The sequence below is a fragment of the Onychomys torridus genome, chromosome X (assembly GCF_903995425.1).
Source record: "Onychomys torridus chromosome X, mOncTor1.1, whole genome shotgun sequence".
Taxonomy (NCBI): Eukaryota; Metazoa; Chordata; class Mammalia; order Rodentia; family Cricetidae; genus Onychomys; species Onychomys torridus.
In genome coordinates this window covers 40,898,085-40,913,316 of record NC_050466.1, presented here as the reverse complement: position 1 = coordinate 40,913,316, position 15,232 = coordinate 40,898,085, and the positions used below count along the sequence as shown (strand labels likewise).

Genomic DNA, 15,232 nt, shown 5'->3' with positions numbered 1-15,232 from the left:
TGTCTTCAGCCCACAAGACTACAGTCTCCCAAACATTTCTTTCTGTGTCCTGTAGAATGTCTGGCAGTTTTCTCTGCAAAGCATGAACCTGAAGGACCATTTTGTCAAGCAAAGTTTAGTGGTCCCCTTTCTACGGGTCCTGCATGTCCAGTTGATCAAGCAGTCCAGGCATGAACATTTTCTTGCACAAATAGCTATTTTTGCCAAGGTGAAGATAAACACCATATGAAGTGTCTTTGCTGCCCATCCTCCTCTCTGAAGTAAATCGGTGTTGCCAAGAGCTGACATGTCTCACTATCCAGAAAGTCTAAATTTTTAAAAATATTTTAAATGCCATATTCTATAGGTCTTTGAATTGTATGAAGATTATTTGTGTTGTTAAAAAATCCCCAGGCTGTGAACCTCTGGCAGTATGCATGCACTAGGAGGGGAGTGGGGGGGGATGCCTGCACTTTTCTGTGCACTGTGGCCATGGAGGTCTACATCCCTTCCTTTCACCACAAGGACAGCGACCTGGAACACGGCTACACAGTGTTTAAAATAGAGGTGCTAATGCATGGAAGAAAACACTTTGTTGAGAAAAGGTACAGCAAATTTCATGCCTTGCACAAAAAGCTTAAGAAATGTATTAAGACTCCAGAAATCCCTTCTAATCACGTGAGGAACTAGGTCCCCAAAGTCCTGGGACAGTGGCAGCAAGGCCAGGAAACATATCTACAGTCTGTCATTTTGGAAAATGAAGAACTTCCCAAACTCTTCCTTGATTTCCTCAATGGGAGACACTTGACCTCTCTCCCAAAGGCAGAATGCTGTGGATATTTTGATGAGATGGAATGTGAGGAGTCGAACACACTGTCCCACCAGCTGGTGCTGCTGTTCCTCAGGGATCCATATGTCTTGCCTGCAGCCAGTGATTTTCCAAATGTGATCATCGAAGGGGTTCTTCATGGAATATTTTACTCTCATCTGCAGCCCAGGTAGAGACCCTACCTGGCTGGAAGAAGCTGAAGCTAGCTTCAGTGTCAAGGGCAAGAAAATGGATATCTCTACCAACTTAACTGAAACTACATTGTAGTAGGAATCTTAAAGGTACTTGTTAATAAAATCAAACCTGAGGCCAGTTATTGGGGTGATTGCTGGAAGATCAGAGACACAGAACAAGCCACAGCTATCTCACCTTGCTAGTTCCTCAGATGATCCTGTTTCCTCAGGCTGGAAGCTTCTGAGTCCTCCTCCACATGAATCTCAGCTGAACTGTGTTGCTCCAAAGCCTGAACGCTTAACCAACCAAATGCTTAACTAACTACATGCTTTACTCCTCCTTTAGTTCCTGATCCTCACGCCTTATATACCTTTCTCTTTCTGCCTCCACTCTCTGTGATTAAAGGTTGGGTTTCTGGGATTAAAGGCGTGGGTCACCATGTTTAGCTCTTTCTAAGTGGCCTTGAACTCAGAGATCCGGCTAGCTCTGCCTCCCAAGTGCTGGGATTAAAGCTGTGTACCACCACCACCCAACTTCTGTTATGGCTTACTCTTCCCATTTTCTAGCCACCATTTTTGGCTTTGTTCTAGTGGCTGTCTATTCTCTGACCCCAGATATGTTTATTTTGGGGAACACATAGTATTTCAGGGAACACAATACCCACCACACTACATGACACAATAGCTCTAGCTAGTGGGCAAATTCACAGTCCTAGCTTCCTTCAGAACAGGGACATTTCTATTAGAATGGTGCTTTTAAAATTAGAAACTGAACCAGGGCAGTGTCAATTGAAGGCTAATTGTTTGAGTAAAAGGGAAGCATGTGGGAAGGCATGACCAGGAGGCCACAGTGGAGCACAGTGGACACTTGGAAGCTCCAGGTGCCACCAGACAGAGCCAGCCACTGCCCCACTTGCACAGTTTGCTGATTGGAAATCAGATATGGAGTCATGCTGACACTGAGCAGCTTTGGTGGCCTTCTTCTCAGACCCTGATGACACCCATCTTTACGCCATGACATGTTCCCAGTGAGGGGTATTGTATTCAGGGGTGCTGGCACCAGAAGAGAGTCCTGGAACCCACTGTACTAAGTGTGAGGAAAAAGCTAGGCTGGAAATTCAGTTATCCTGGCAGTAGAATGCATTGAAGAACAGAATGCATTTTGGTTTCCATTACCATGGAGTTACCTCCCACCACCAGGTTAGCTTCCACCATCAGTGCTGGAGATGAAATGGGGTGTTGGCACAATCCTTGAGAGTTCTCTGAAAAGACACTACACCAGAAGGCTGGCCTCCCATTTTTTCCTATAGTATTGGAAAGTATGAGTGCTCCACTGAAGACCAGCTGGCACCCTGATGCAGTCCCAGAGGCCAACATATAGAAAGTATACACTTTAAACACTAGAGTCACAGTACAAAGTCCTTGTGCCAGTGGGAGTCAGATGTGAGTTGAAAGTGGTTGCAACAGGAGCAGATGTACTGTTTGTGTTTGGGTTTCCTCTGTGGTGTATTTGAGTGACGGCACCAAATGTTGGTTAAATCGGCGCTGCTGGTGGCTGGCCACCGCCTGCAGTGGCCATGCCAGTGAAGGAGTGTGCTGGAGGAAAGTCACGAGCCATAGTTACCTTTATTAGAGCTTTATAGAGAGAGAGAGGGAGAGAGAGGGGGAGAGGGGGGTAAGAGAGAGAGAGAGAGAGACAGAGAGAGGAAGAGAGACAGAGACAGAGAGACGGTTCAGAGGGAAGAGAGTGGAAAAAGAAAAAGGGGCACAGAGAGGGCCCACCCACTTTGTAGGGTGGGACACTGTTGCATACTGATGACATAATTAAGGGCATAGTCCATACAACCTGTATATCTGAAATATATCTATGTAAATATAGAATACTTAACATGACTATAAGTTTGACTATCAAAGAAGACTAATTGATCTGGATTTCTTAATTATCCATTACAATCTATATGAGTTGCATAAACATAATACCTCCAATGAGAGTATAAATTTATATACAGTATAACAAAATTAATTTTAAATTTGTATCAATCGTCTTAGATATAAATGTAGGAGACCTAAGATAACTGCATTATCTCATCTACCACATGATGACACAACACATAAGACAACATATATGAACACACATAAATGTGTGTGTTTTCAGAATTTTGAATTATCTATCTATCATCTATCTATCTATCTATCTATCTATCTATCTATCTATCTATTATAGATTTATTTATTTTACATCCTTACCACAGTTTCCCCTCCTCTTCTCCCATTTCCTCCCCCTCCTTACCCTCTCTGCCCCCCAGTGCCACTCAATGCACTCCTCCTCTGCTTCTTTTCAGAAAGAAGCAGGCCTCCTATGGGGATCAACAAAGCATTGCATATCAAGTTGAAGTAAGACTTAGCACCTCCCCATGTATTAAGGCTGTTTAAGGAGACCCAGTATGAGGTGTAGGGTCCCAAAAGCCAGTAAAAGAGTCAGAGACTCTTGGCCCCACTGTTAGGAGTCCCACAAGAAGATCAAGCTACATAACTGTAACATACATGCAAAGTGCCTAGGTCAGCCCATATTTGCTCCCTGGTTGTTGGTTCAGACTCTGTAAGTTACAATGATTCTGTGAGTTTTCTTATGATGTCCATGACCCTTCTGGCTTCTTCAATCTGTCCTCCCTCTCTTCAGAAGTATTCTTCAAGCTCACCCTAATATTTGGCTGTGTCTTTGTATCTGTTTCCATCAGTTACTGAATGTAGGCTGATGAGAGTTGGGGTAGTCACCAGTCTGATCAGAGTAGATGGTGAGTTCAGGATACCTATTCACAATTGCTAGGAGTCTTAGCTGGGGTTGTCCTTGTAGATTCCTGGGAGTTTCCCTTGCATCAAGTTTCTACTTGAATCCCAAGTCCCCACTTTTCTAATCATCTCTATCAGTAATCTTCCCCTCCATCCATCTCCAAACCCAATCCCTTAAGTTTCTATCCCCAATTGCCCCCAGTCCACCCAGGAATATCTGTTCTATATCCCATTCCCAGGGAGATTCACACCTTGGGCCCTCTTTCTTACCTATTCTCTCTGGGTCTGTGGATTGTAGCACGGTTATCCCTTACTTTATAGTCAATATCTGCTTGTGACTGAGTACAAACCAAGTTTGTATTTTGAGTCATTTTTTAACAGCTGAATAAATGTGTAGATGTATAAATGTCCATTGTGAAATGTATCACATTTTGTCGATCCATTCTTCAGTTGAGGGACATCTAGGTTGTTTCCAATTTCTGGCTATTATGAATAAAGCCACTACGAACACATAATTGAGCAAGTGTCCTTGTGGGAGGATGAAGCATCCTTTGGGTATATTCCAAAGAGTGGTACAACTGAGTCTTGAGGTAGACTGATTCCCAACTTTCTGAGGAACTGCCATATTAATTTCCATAGTGGTTGTACAAGTTTGCACTCCCACAAGCATTAAAGGAGTGTTCCCCTTGCTCCACATCCTTTCCAGTATAAGCTTTCATTTGTGTTTTTGATCTTAGCAATTCTGACAGGTATAAGAGATGGATTCTCAGAGTCATTTCGATTTGAATTTCCCTGATGACTAGAGATGTTGAATATTTCTTCAAGTGTTTCTCAGCCATTTGAGATTCTTCTATTAAGAATCTGTTTAGATCTATACACCACTTTAAGTTTGTATTATTTGGGTTTTTGATGTCTAGTTTCTTGAGATCTTTATGTATTTTGGAGATCAGGCCTTTGCCAGATATGGGGTTGGTGAAGATTTTTTCCCATTTCATAGGTTGCCTTTTAGTCTTATGAGCAGAGTCCCTTGCCTTACAGAAACTTTAAAGTTTCATGATGTCCCATTTATTAATGTCTGTGCTACTCGTGTTCTATTCAGGAGGTTGTTTCTAGTGCCAATGTGTTCAAGGCCATTCCTTACTTTCTCTGATATAAGATTCAGTGTAACTGGATTTATATTGAGGTTTTTGATCCATTTAGACTTGAGTTTTGTGTATGGTAATAGACATGGATTCATTTGCATTCTTCTAAATGTGGATATCCAGTTATACCAGGACCATTTGTTGGAGAAGCTTTATTTATTTATTTCATTGTGTATTTCTGAATTCTTTGTCAAAATTCAGGAGTCCATAGGTGTGTGGATTTAAGCTTGGGTCATCACTTCAATTTCATTGTTCTACCTGTCTGTTTTTAATGCCAATAACATGTTGTTGTTTTTTATTATGATAGCTGTACTACAGCTTATAATTGGGGATGGTTATACCTTTTGAAGTTCTTTTGTTGTACAGTATTGTTTTAGCTATCCTGGTTGTTTTCTTTTACCATATAAAGTTGAGTATTGTTATTTAAAGGTCCTTTAAAAATTATGTTGACACTTTGAGGAGGATTGCATTGAATCTGTAGACTGCTTTTGGTAAGATGGCCATTTTTACTATGTTTATCCTACTGATCCATGAGCATGGGAGATCTTTCCAACTTCTGATATCTTCTCCTCCAATTTCTTTCTTCAAAGACTTGAAGTTCTTGACAAACAGGTAGACCACTAGCTTGGTTAGAGTTACCCCAATATATTTTATGTTGATTGTGTCTTTTGGGAAGGATGCTGTTTCCCTGACTTCTTTCTCAGCCCTTCAATTGCTTCTATATAAGAAGTCTTCTGATTTTTTTGGGGGGTGGGGGGCTAATCTTTTATTCAGCCTCTTTGGAAAGGTGTTTTTCAGGCATACGAGTTCACTGGTTTAATTTTTGGGCTTTCTTATGTACACTATTATGCCATCTGCAAATACTGATACTTTGACTTCTTCACTTCCAACTTGTATCCTCTTGAGATCCATTTGTTGTCTTATTGCTCTAGGTAGAACTTCAAGTACTATATTTAATAGATAAGGAGAGAGGGGGCAGCCTTGTCTTGTTCCTGATTTTAATGGGATTGCTTTGAGTTTCTCTCAATTTAATTTGATGTGGGTTGTTGGCTTGCAGTATACAGCTTTTATTATGCTTAGGTATGTTCCTTGTATCCCAGATCTCTCCACGAATGTTGGGTTTTGTCAAGGACATTTTCAGCATCTAAAGGGATGATCATGTGGTTATTTTCCTTTCTGTTTGTGTATATGGTTGATTACATTGACAGATTTTCATATGTTGAACCATCCCTGCATCACTGAGATGAAGCCCATTTAATCATAGTGGATGATCTCTTTTATGTGTTCTTGGATTTAGTTTGTCAGTATTTTATTGAGTATTTTTGCATCAATGTTCAGGAGGGAAATTTGTCTGTAATTCTCTTTCTTTTTCGAGTCTTTGTGTGGTTTGGGTAACAGGGTAAATGTGACCTCATAAAAAGAATTTGGCAATTTTCCTTCTGTTTCTCTTTTGTGGAAAAATTTGAGGAGTATTTGTATTAATTAGCTCTTTAGAAAGCCTGATATAAATGTGTGCTGAAATCAACTGGACCTGAGCTTTTCTTGGTGGACAGACTTTTAATGACTACTGCTATTCCCTTGGGGGTTATAAGTCTGTTTAAATTGTTTATCTGATTTTGGTTTAAATTTGGTTTGTGGTATCTATCAAGAAATTTGTGCATTTCTTTTAGATTTTCTAATTTTGTGGACTACAAGTTTTTGAAGTATGACCTAATATTTATCCAAATTTCCTCCATATCCACTGTTATGTCCCCCTTTTTGTTTCTTTATTTGTTAATTTGAATAGTCTCTCTGTGTCTTTTAGTTAACTTGGATAAGGGTTTGGATATCTTATTGATTTTCTCCAATAACCAACTCTTTGTTTCATTGATTCTCTTTGTTTCTATTTTATTGATTTCAGTACTCAATTTGATTATTTCCTGCCATCTACTACTCCTGGGTGAGTTTGTTTCTTTTTTCTAGAGCTTTCAGGTATGCTATTAAGTCACTAGTATGAAATTTCTCTGAATTCTTTATGAAGGCACTTAGTGCTATGAACTTTCTGCTTAGTACAGCTTTCATAGTGCCCTCCTGTATTCTGTTGGTGATGCTTGCATCTGCAGTTCCTGTTTGCTTACCCAGATTTTCTGCAGAATTCCCTCAGTTTCTGTTTTCTTTATTGCTTCTGTTTCTATTTTCAGGTTTGAAGAGTTTTGTTTCTGCCAACTGTTTTTTTTCCTTGACATACTTTAAGGGATTTATTGATTTCCTTCAAATTATTGATTGTCGTTTCTTCCATTTCTTTAAGGGATTTTTTTCATTTCATTTTTAAGGACTTCTATCATCTTTCTAAAGTTAATTTTAAAGTTGTTTCCTTGTGCTTCAACCATGTATGTTCAGGTCTTTCTGTCATAAGATAGCTGGGTTCTAGTTGTTACATATTGCCCTTTCTGTTATTGATTGTGTTCTTCACTGGTAGTTAGTTATCTAGATTTGAGATGAATATGTTCTAGGTGTTGATTCCTTTGTTTGTCTTTGTTGCATGGATGTTTTATTCCTTGGTTTCTTTTTCCCCTCTGGTATTCTAGCCTAAGTGGCCAAGGGTTCTGGTGACTGTTGCATCTTCAGGTCTAATAGAGTGCTTCCTCTGGGGTTTTTGGAGCCTTAGGTTCCTTGATCCAGTCTGGCCTCTGGTAAAGCCAACATCTTCTCAGATCTCTAGTTTGAACCTGGTCTCCAATAAATATTGAATCTTCTTCTGTGATACTTAGGATCAGGATGGTTGCCAATAGAGGTCCTGGGACTATTTTTCCAAATGGTGTGGACTGTACCTGTGCCTATGACATTGACTGTATGTGGTCCTATGGTGTCTGTTCTTCTAACTGGTGTGGACTCTGCCTGGGACTATAGAATATTCTGGAGTTCTGGGAAAGTTCTGGCCACAAAAAGGATGATAAGCTTGGTGGGTGGGGGTGTAGGCAGCTGTGTGTCTGTCTTGAGAGAGCAGAATACAGGGGGTGGCCAAAGTTCAGTTAGCAGGCAGGTCATTAACCAGCTTGTCTACTGGCGAGGGCTGTAGAAGAACAGTGGGATTCCTCTGGAGTTGGATGCAGACCCTCCAGTGGTTCAGGGGCTGAGGTGTGGGTGGCCAAAGGGTCTCTAATCAGTTGTAGCTGGTATGGTATGCACCTCAGTGGAGCTGTCTGCTGGGATTGGTGGCAGGACCCAGCAGCACCATGGCTAGGGCAGAACTGGGATGTCATTGACTTGGGTAATGTTCACAGGGGACAGAATCCAGAGAGGGGTACAGTTCCACTGGCAAGGAGGTCACTCACTCATTCTGACTTGTATTGCACTGGAACTGAGTTCAGATTCTAACATACCCTCTGGCTCATACCACCTCTAACTTCAGTTCCAGGGAGAAATGATGGAAAAAGTCAGCTGCCTGGACAGTCACCCAAGGTTTCTCTGCAATATTTGGGCATCATTCATCATCTTTGGCCTACAGGCTTAGCATATATGACAGACTCATCTGTGAAGCATGATTTTCTAAAGAGCTTTCCTTGTTATAAAAGTAGATTGGTGCTTGCAGGAGTACTGGGGATTTAAACGGCTTCCATTCTGTATTCCATAATATCAAATCCACTACAATTAGGGACTGTAAGTATGTTTAATTCTGTCTAGAGTATATTGCATGGATCACTATACTGTATAATTCTCAAATGGATACCATGTCCATTAATAGCCTCAAATTAAATTCAAATTATCTTAAAACAATTTTTAATTATGAAAACATTTTGTCAAAAATAACCTCAAACAAAATTGAAGTCAACCTGGACTACATTTTTATCAACCAAGAGCACGAAACTGATTAGTTTGCTACTACTTTGGATTAATTTTCTTCCTTTAGATTTTCTAGCTCCAAGTCCGCTATTATTAATGCTCTAGGCTTCTGTGGCCTCCAATGCATAATGACTTGTGGTTGTCCTGGGATATATGCCAATTCCTTAAGTAGCCTAGAGTGACAGTTATCAATGTTTTCTTATACAAATCATCCTACTTCCTTTTTAACTTTCCTCATTCAGATATAGCATGGGATAAATGAATAGTTTTCTTCCCCATTTATTTGAGCAATACTTGAACTTTGCTAGCTAATTTCATTAAGACCAGTTGTTCTCATTTAATATATTGTATTACAGGCTACAAGTGAAGTCAAGTAAATGACATATTCCTGCAGCATCTTTGCATTAAATAATCAGCCTCAACCCAAAGTCTTTTGAGGTCAATGTTATTGTGCAGATTTAATTAGCTTATTTAGGCTACAATTGCTTCATATTGTGCTCAAAATGACCAAGATTATGGATTTCAGGTTGCAGACATAAAGGAGAATCTGAAAGTCTCATTTGAAAAAAATAACTTCATTAGAGATGCATAAATTGGGCAAAAACCATATTTCTGTCTTATTTCCACATACAGTTAGTTTCTTTTTGTTTCAAATGAGTAACTGTTCAACTAGTTATACACTTCTATATATGTTTGCCTGCCTTCACAATGAATGGGGTCTTTGCCAAGGTATCAAACAAGTTATTATCATTTGCTTCCTGCAAAACGTACTTCAAAAGAAGTTTCTTGTCATTCCCAGTGAAAGCGCTTAAAGGAAAAAAAAGATATCAAAAAATGCCTAGAGGCATTTGATGTCCAGCTCATGGATCTGGAACAAACAAAAGTAAAATGCTATGTGTTTATCTCTAGATTGAGTCTATGATACTCTTCTGGGGGAAGAAAGGGTGAGATTTGGGCTGTAATATCAGCAATGGCATTTGTAAGTTTTCATTTCATAACCTATTTTATGTTTGTCAGATAATACATCTTCTCTGATGTGAATAAGTAGGAATGTGACCTGATGTATCCCTTTAAATCATAGTTTAAATTATGTGTGTGGCACTCTGAAATATTTTTTTATATCAGAAGAGATTTGTGAATATGTGTACCATTGCACAATCTTGTATTTAAAACAACTTATGTGGCATGTAAATAATGCATAGTTTTCATTTTCTTTGCAGGAAAATGTCAACGTATAAAAAAATAGAGATGTCAAACACTGCTGTATTGCTGTCATCTGAATCCTTCCTCATCTCACAAATGAGGAAATCCATAATTTTCTTTCTGGTCTTGGAAGTTTTACCTAGGGGTATAAGTATGCTAGGAATGTGCTCTATTAGTTAGCTACATTACTATGATTTCATTGTTTTATGGTATCCCTCATTTGCAAGGACTTAAATACTTTAAGGAGGTTCTAATATGAATTGTACTAAATAAGAGATTTTCAAAATTCTTGGGCTAACATTGAAAGTAATTGAAAGCACCTCTGAACTTTTCCTCATTTAGCTTAGTATCCCTCCTTTCATTTTTACTAATTTATTAAACAAAGCCTTCAACATTTCATATTTCTAAGTTTTCTAAGTTTATATACACACTGAGATGTCCAGATGTTCAGTTTGGACCTCTACTATCCCCATGAATTATATATCTTACAAACTCCAGATATTGCCCTTAGAAATTTAGTGAAAAAAAAAGGAAAAATTAGTTGATTCTTTGAGCCATTTTCTTGTGGGATCTTGATTACTCTGGCTCCTACAATCCTTCCTTGCCCTATTCTGCAGGATTCCCTGAGACCTACATAATACTTGGCTGTGGGGCTCTGTATCTGCTCCTATCAGTTGCTAGATTAAGCCTTTCAGCCTTAAAATGACGGTATGTCCCTAGTTTTATTAAAACTTGGCAGGCCATGTTTGGTTGCTGTCCCTAGGAGGGCTTCCGTTTTCCAAAGGAGAAGTGGGAGGAGTGGATCTGGTGGTATGGAGGGAGACTTGGAAAGAGAACTGAGGGGAAAACATGGTCAGGATACAATATATGAGAGAAGAATAAATTTTTAAAATGAAATTAAAAATGAGTATGTCTGAACAAAACTTTATCTTTTCAGCAAATATCGTTGCTTCTATATTTATTGGTACTTTTAGATGCCAGGTTCTTTATATTGTTTGTTGAAATCTCAAACTTGAATTCATTTTGCCTCATATCTACTAAGGCCTAGCAAAGACTGTTGACTGTTTTTACCCTGTCATTGTCCACCAGTATTTCTGGTTTGAAATGGAAAATAATGCGAACATGGCTTTATACTAAACATACATATTTTCTTTTGTTATTATTTATAAAAAAGATATAATTACTATCTATATAACATTTACACTGTATTAGATATTGAAAGTAATCAAAATAATTTAAAGTATATGGCAAAATATGTATAGGTTAAATGCAAATAAAATGATACCATTTTGCCCAAAGAATTTAAGGATCTCCAGAGTCTGCTGTGGATATCTGTATGCTGTGTTTGTGTTGCTCTGATTGGTTAATAAATAAAGTGTTGATTGGCCAGTAGCCAGGCAGGAATTATAGGTGGGACAAAGAGAGAGGAGAATTCTGGGAACAGGAAGGCTGAGTCAGGAGATGCTGCTACACACAGCCACCATGAGAAATAATATGTAAAGTACTGGTAAGCCACAAGCCAAATGTGACAACTTATAGATTAATAGAAATGGGTTAATTTAAGATGTAAGATCTAGCTAGCAAGAAGCCTGCCACAGCCATACAGTTTATAAAAAATATAAGTCTCTATTAGTTTACTTGGGTCTGAGCAGGACTGGAGAAAACTCCAACTATATCTGAAAACTTCTGAAGGTCCTTGAACCAACTCCTTGAAGATCTAGATAATGGTTTGTCCTTTTTCCACCTAGGAAGCTATCACAATAATACACCACCATCACCATCCTAACTTCATTAGTTTCTGCAGAGATCTCACTAGATTTTTCCGTGCAGTTCCCTACCCAGTCGACAATATAATAGATATGTTTGGCATTTATGAAAATTAAGATGATACATTATGAGTTCTTAATGTTTTTAAGGACCACACATGTTCCTATTTTATGTGTTCCATTGCCAATATATTGCCATTGCCATTGCCATTGCCAATATATTGTTATATAGCATACTACGTTTTATTCATGAATTCATTCATTTGATGAACATTTGAATATTTACAACTACCATACACAATGCTTCAGTGAATAGTTTCATGCAAGAGTTTGTTTGCTTACTCTTTTTACTTTATCTTGGTTTTACCCCTCTAGGTAGCATTGATGAATATGGTAAGACCATATTTAACCTTTTTAGGAACTACCAGAATGTTTCCAAAATAATGTATATTTGTTTTATCTTCAGCAGTGTAAAGGGTTTGATTTTAATCTAGTAATTATTGATATACAATATCCAAATTATCCTGATTAAAGAAGTGGAACAATGGCTCACTGTTAGTATATGATAAAGCCTTTCTTCCTTTGGACAACCATTGAACACTTTATAATAAATTAAATTATGTCTTTATAGTTCCATTGTCACAGAACTACTTCACAATTTTTACAATTTTTATTCATCTGAATACTAACAAATTACACACAATGACATTTTAAGCTATTGATTAACTTAGTGAAATTATTCTCATGTCTTTTTTGCTTTTCCTCTACTTGACTTATTATTATTTCATCTTTTAGAGTCATTTGGATCAAACAGAAATGTATTTGTCAATAACATATATTATAAGAAGTTTTGCAAGGAGAATAGCATTGTCTATATTTTAAAATATTCTAGAAATTTTTATTAGTTCTTTAAGCATTTCATAGATCATTTTGATATTTTTCATCTACTCTCAAATTTCTGCCAGATCCATCTACCTTTCTTAGACACACAGCTTTTTTTTACTCTTGAAAAAATCTATTTAGTCCAATTTTGTGCTTCCCATGTACTCTTGGTTGTATGGCCATCCACTGAAGCATGATCAATTTATGAGTTATCATACTCAAAGATACCTGATTCACTCTCTCCTAACGACTATCAGATGTCAATAGCTCCTCATCCAGAGGTAAAACTCCATACTCACCTCCCTTATCGATATGGAGACTTGTTTTCATTACACATTCAACAGGTCTTATGCATGGTGTCACAATCTTTGTTGTGTTGTATGTGTAACTGCCTTTTTATGCCTGGAAAAAAGTCTGTTTATTGTAATAAATATCTACTACCTCCTGCTCTTACATCATTACTTTCCCCCTCACAAAATGATTATTTCTTAGGAGGACTATGATATAGATATGCCACTTAAGAATGAATACTTCCTAGTCTCTAAGTCTCTGCACCTTGACCAGGTGATGGTCTCTCCATGACTTATAAAAAGTAAGCCTTCTTTGATGACTGCTGGGAGATGCATTAATATATTTGCATAACAGTACATTATTAAGTGTTGGTTTAATACTTTGTACATATAGCAGAATAATAGCAACAAGTTGCCCCCTAGGGATGATGACCTATCTATTCACAGGTTCTTATTCTCATAATGGTGTCAAACATGGGTTTTATGTTGTGAGGCTGGACAAAATCCCAATCAGAAAGTGTTCCATTACTCCCATAATGTTTATACCACTATCACTCCAATGGGTATATCTTTCCAGGCAAGACATTATAACAGGATAGTTCAATGATCCATAGCATGTCATGTTGAACAAAGTAATTTCAAATAAACTAAGTATAAATACCATGATTTAGAAAGACTGATTTCTTTTTCACTAAAGCAGACAAGAAATGCCAGGTATTGATGATAGCTGAATTTAGGCAATTAGAAAGACTGATTTCTTTTTCACTAAAGCAGACAAGAAATGCCAGGTATTGATGATAGCTGAATTTAGGCAATCTGAATATCACTTCTGATTATGAATACATCAAAATATGAGATGTATTTTAAGCCAAATTAAAAACCAGTGAATCTGCCTTTAAAAGTACTTTAATTATCTTAAGTCAAATAAAATAAATAATATACTCCAATTGAAAATATAATAATTCTAAGAGTATTTGGTAAAATGTATGACCCTATCAAATATGTTTAATCATACCATAGATTCCAAAATCAAACTGCCAACTGTTTATCAAGCATTTTTATGAGTGCTTATAAAATTTTAACCTATCAATTCAAATTAATTTCTATAAATTATTAATATGATGAAGATTATAGCTGGAGTTTTCTCCAGTCCTGCCTGGCCCAGAGTCAGGACAAATCTCTCTCACCAGCCAGTCCTACAGCTGCTTAGACCCAACCAAGTAAATACACAGAGACTTCTATTGCTTACAAATTGTATGGCCATGGCAGGCTTTTTGCTATCTAGTTCTTCTATCTTAAATTAACCCATTTCTATTCATCTATAAATTGCCATGTGGCTCGTGGCTTACCAGTATCTTAACATCTTCTCATGGCAGCAGCTGGCAGTGTCTCTCTGCCTCAGCCTTCCACTTCCCAGAATTTTCTTCTCTGTTTTTCCTGCCTATACTTTCTGCCTGGCTACTGGCCAATCAGAATTTTATTTATTAACCAATGAGAGCAACACATTTAACATACAGAACATCCCACAGCAGAAGATTAAATGAATATCCAAAATACAACCTTTTTTGGTAAGTCATGAGTATATAATGGCTTCTGGATTCACTGGGTTTATAATCTAATTGAAAAAAAAGGTATATAAAGTATAAAATAAATAACCACATAAATGAATTAAATTGATAGCAGCAATTTGTCATGAAAAAAAACTTATACGAGTGTAAGAAAAGCTTAATAAAGAAGTACCTGTCTTCTAGCTGAAGAACAAGAAAAGCTTATCAGTAAAGGTTACAATGCAGTCAACACATGAAAGGAATCATCAGAAATTAGGGGAGTGGACTGCAAATGTGAAGATGGATGAAGGAAATAAAAGTCTAGTGGTTTATTTAAAGTATCATGGACTGTATTTTAGAAACAAGCTTAGTAAGAGTGCTTTGTAATAGTGTAGGAGGCTGTTAAGTCTGTTAGCTTTAAACAATTGTGGAGATTCATGACTTCCACTTTGCCCTTTTCTGTTCCTCCCATAAAATATCTGATATGGTTTTCCTTTGGTTTTCAAACAATATCCTTTACACTAAATTACAAATATTAGCTTGGAGTTACTAATTACATTTTTCCCTCTCCCTTTGAATGTCTGACATAACAGAAACAAGCATGGCTAAATTACTAAAGCTATCATACCATCCCTTCTCTATAATAGGAAGAAAAAGTAATATGTCATCTTCTTAATCTTTTCAGTATCGTTTCAAGAATGTAAAGTACTACTGAAAGAAAGGTCAACAATGATGACAGTTGCTGGATGAGATGATAAATATCATAAAAACAGAGAGATCCTCAAGGTAATTTAGCTCACTGTTTTTGT

At 37.5% G+C, this 15,232-nt stretch overlaps 1 pseudogene; it reads left to right on the top strand.

Moving 5' to 3' along the window:
* The first annotated feature begins 471 nt into the window (after positions 1-471).
* On the top strand, positions 472-981 carry LOC118573658 (annotated as a pseudogene).
* The last annotated feature ends 14,251 nt before the right edge of the window (positions 982-15,232 follow it).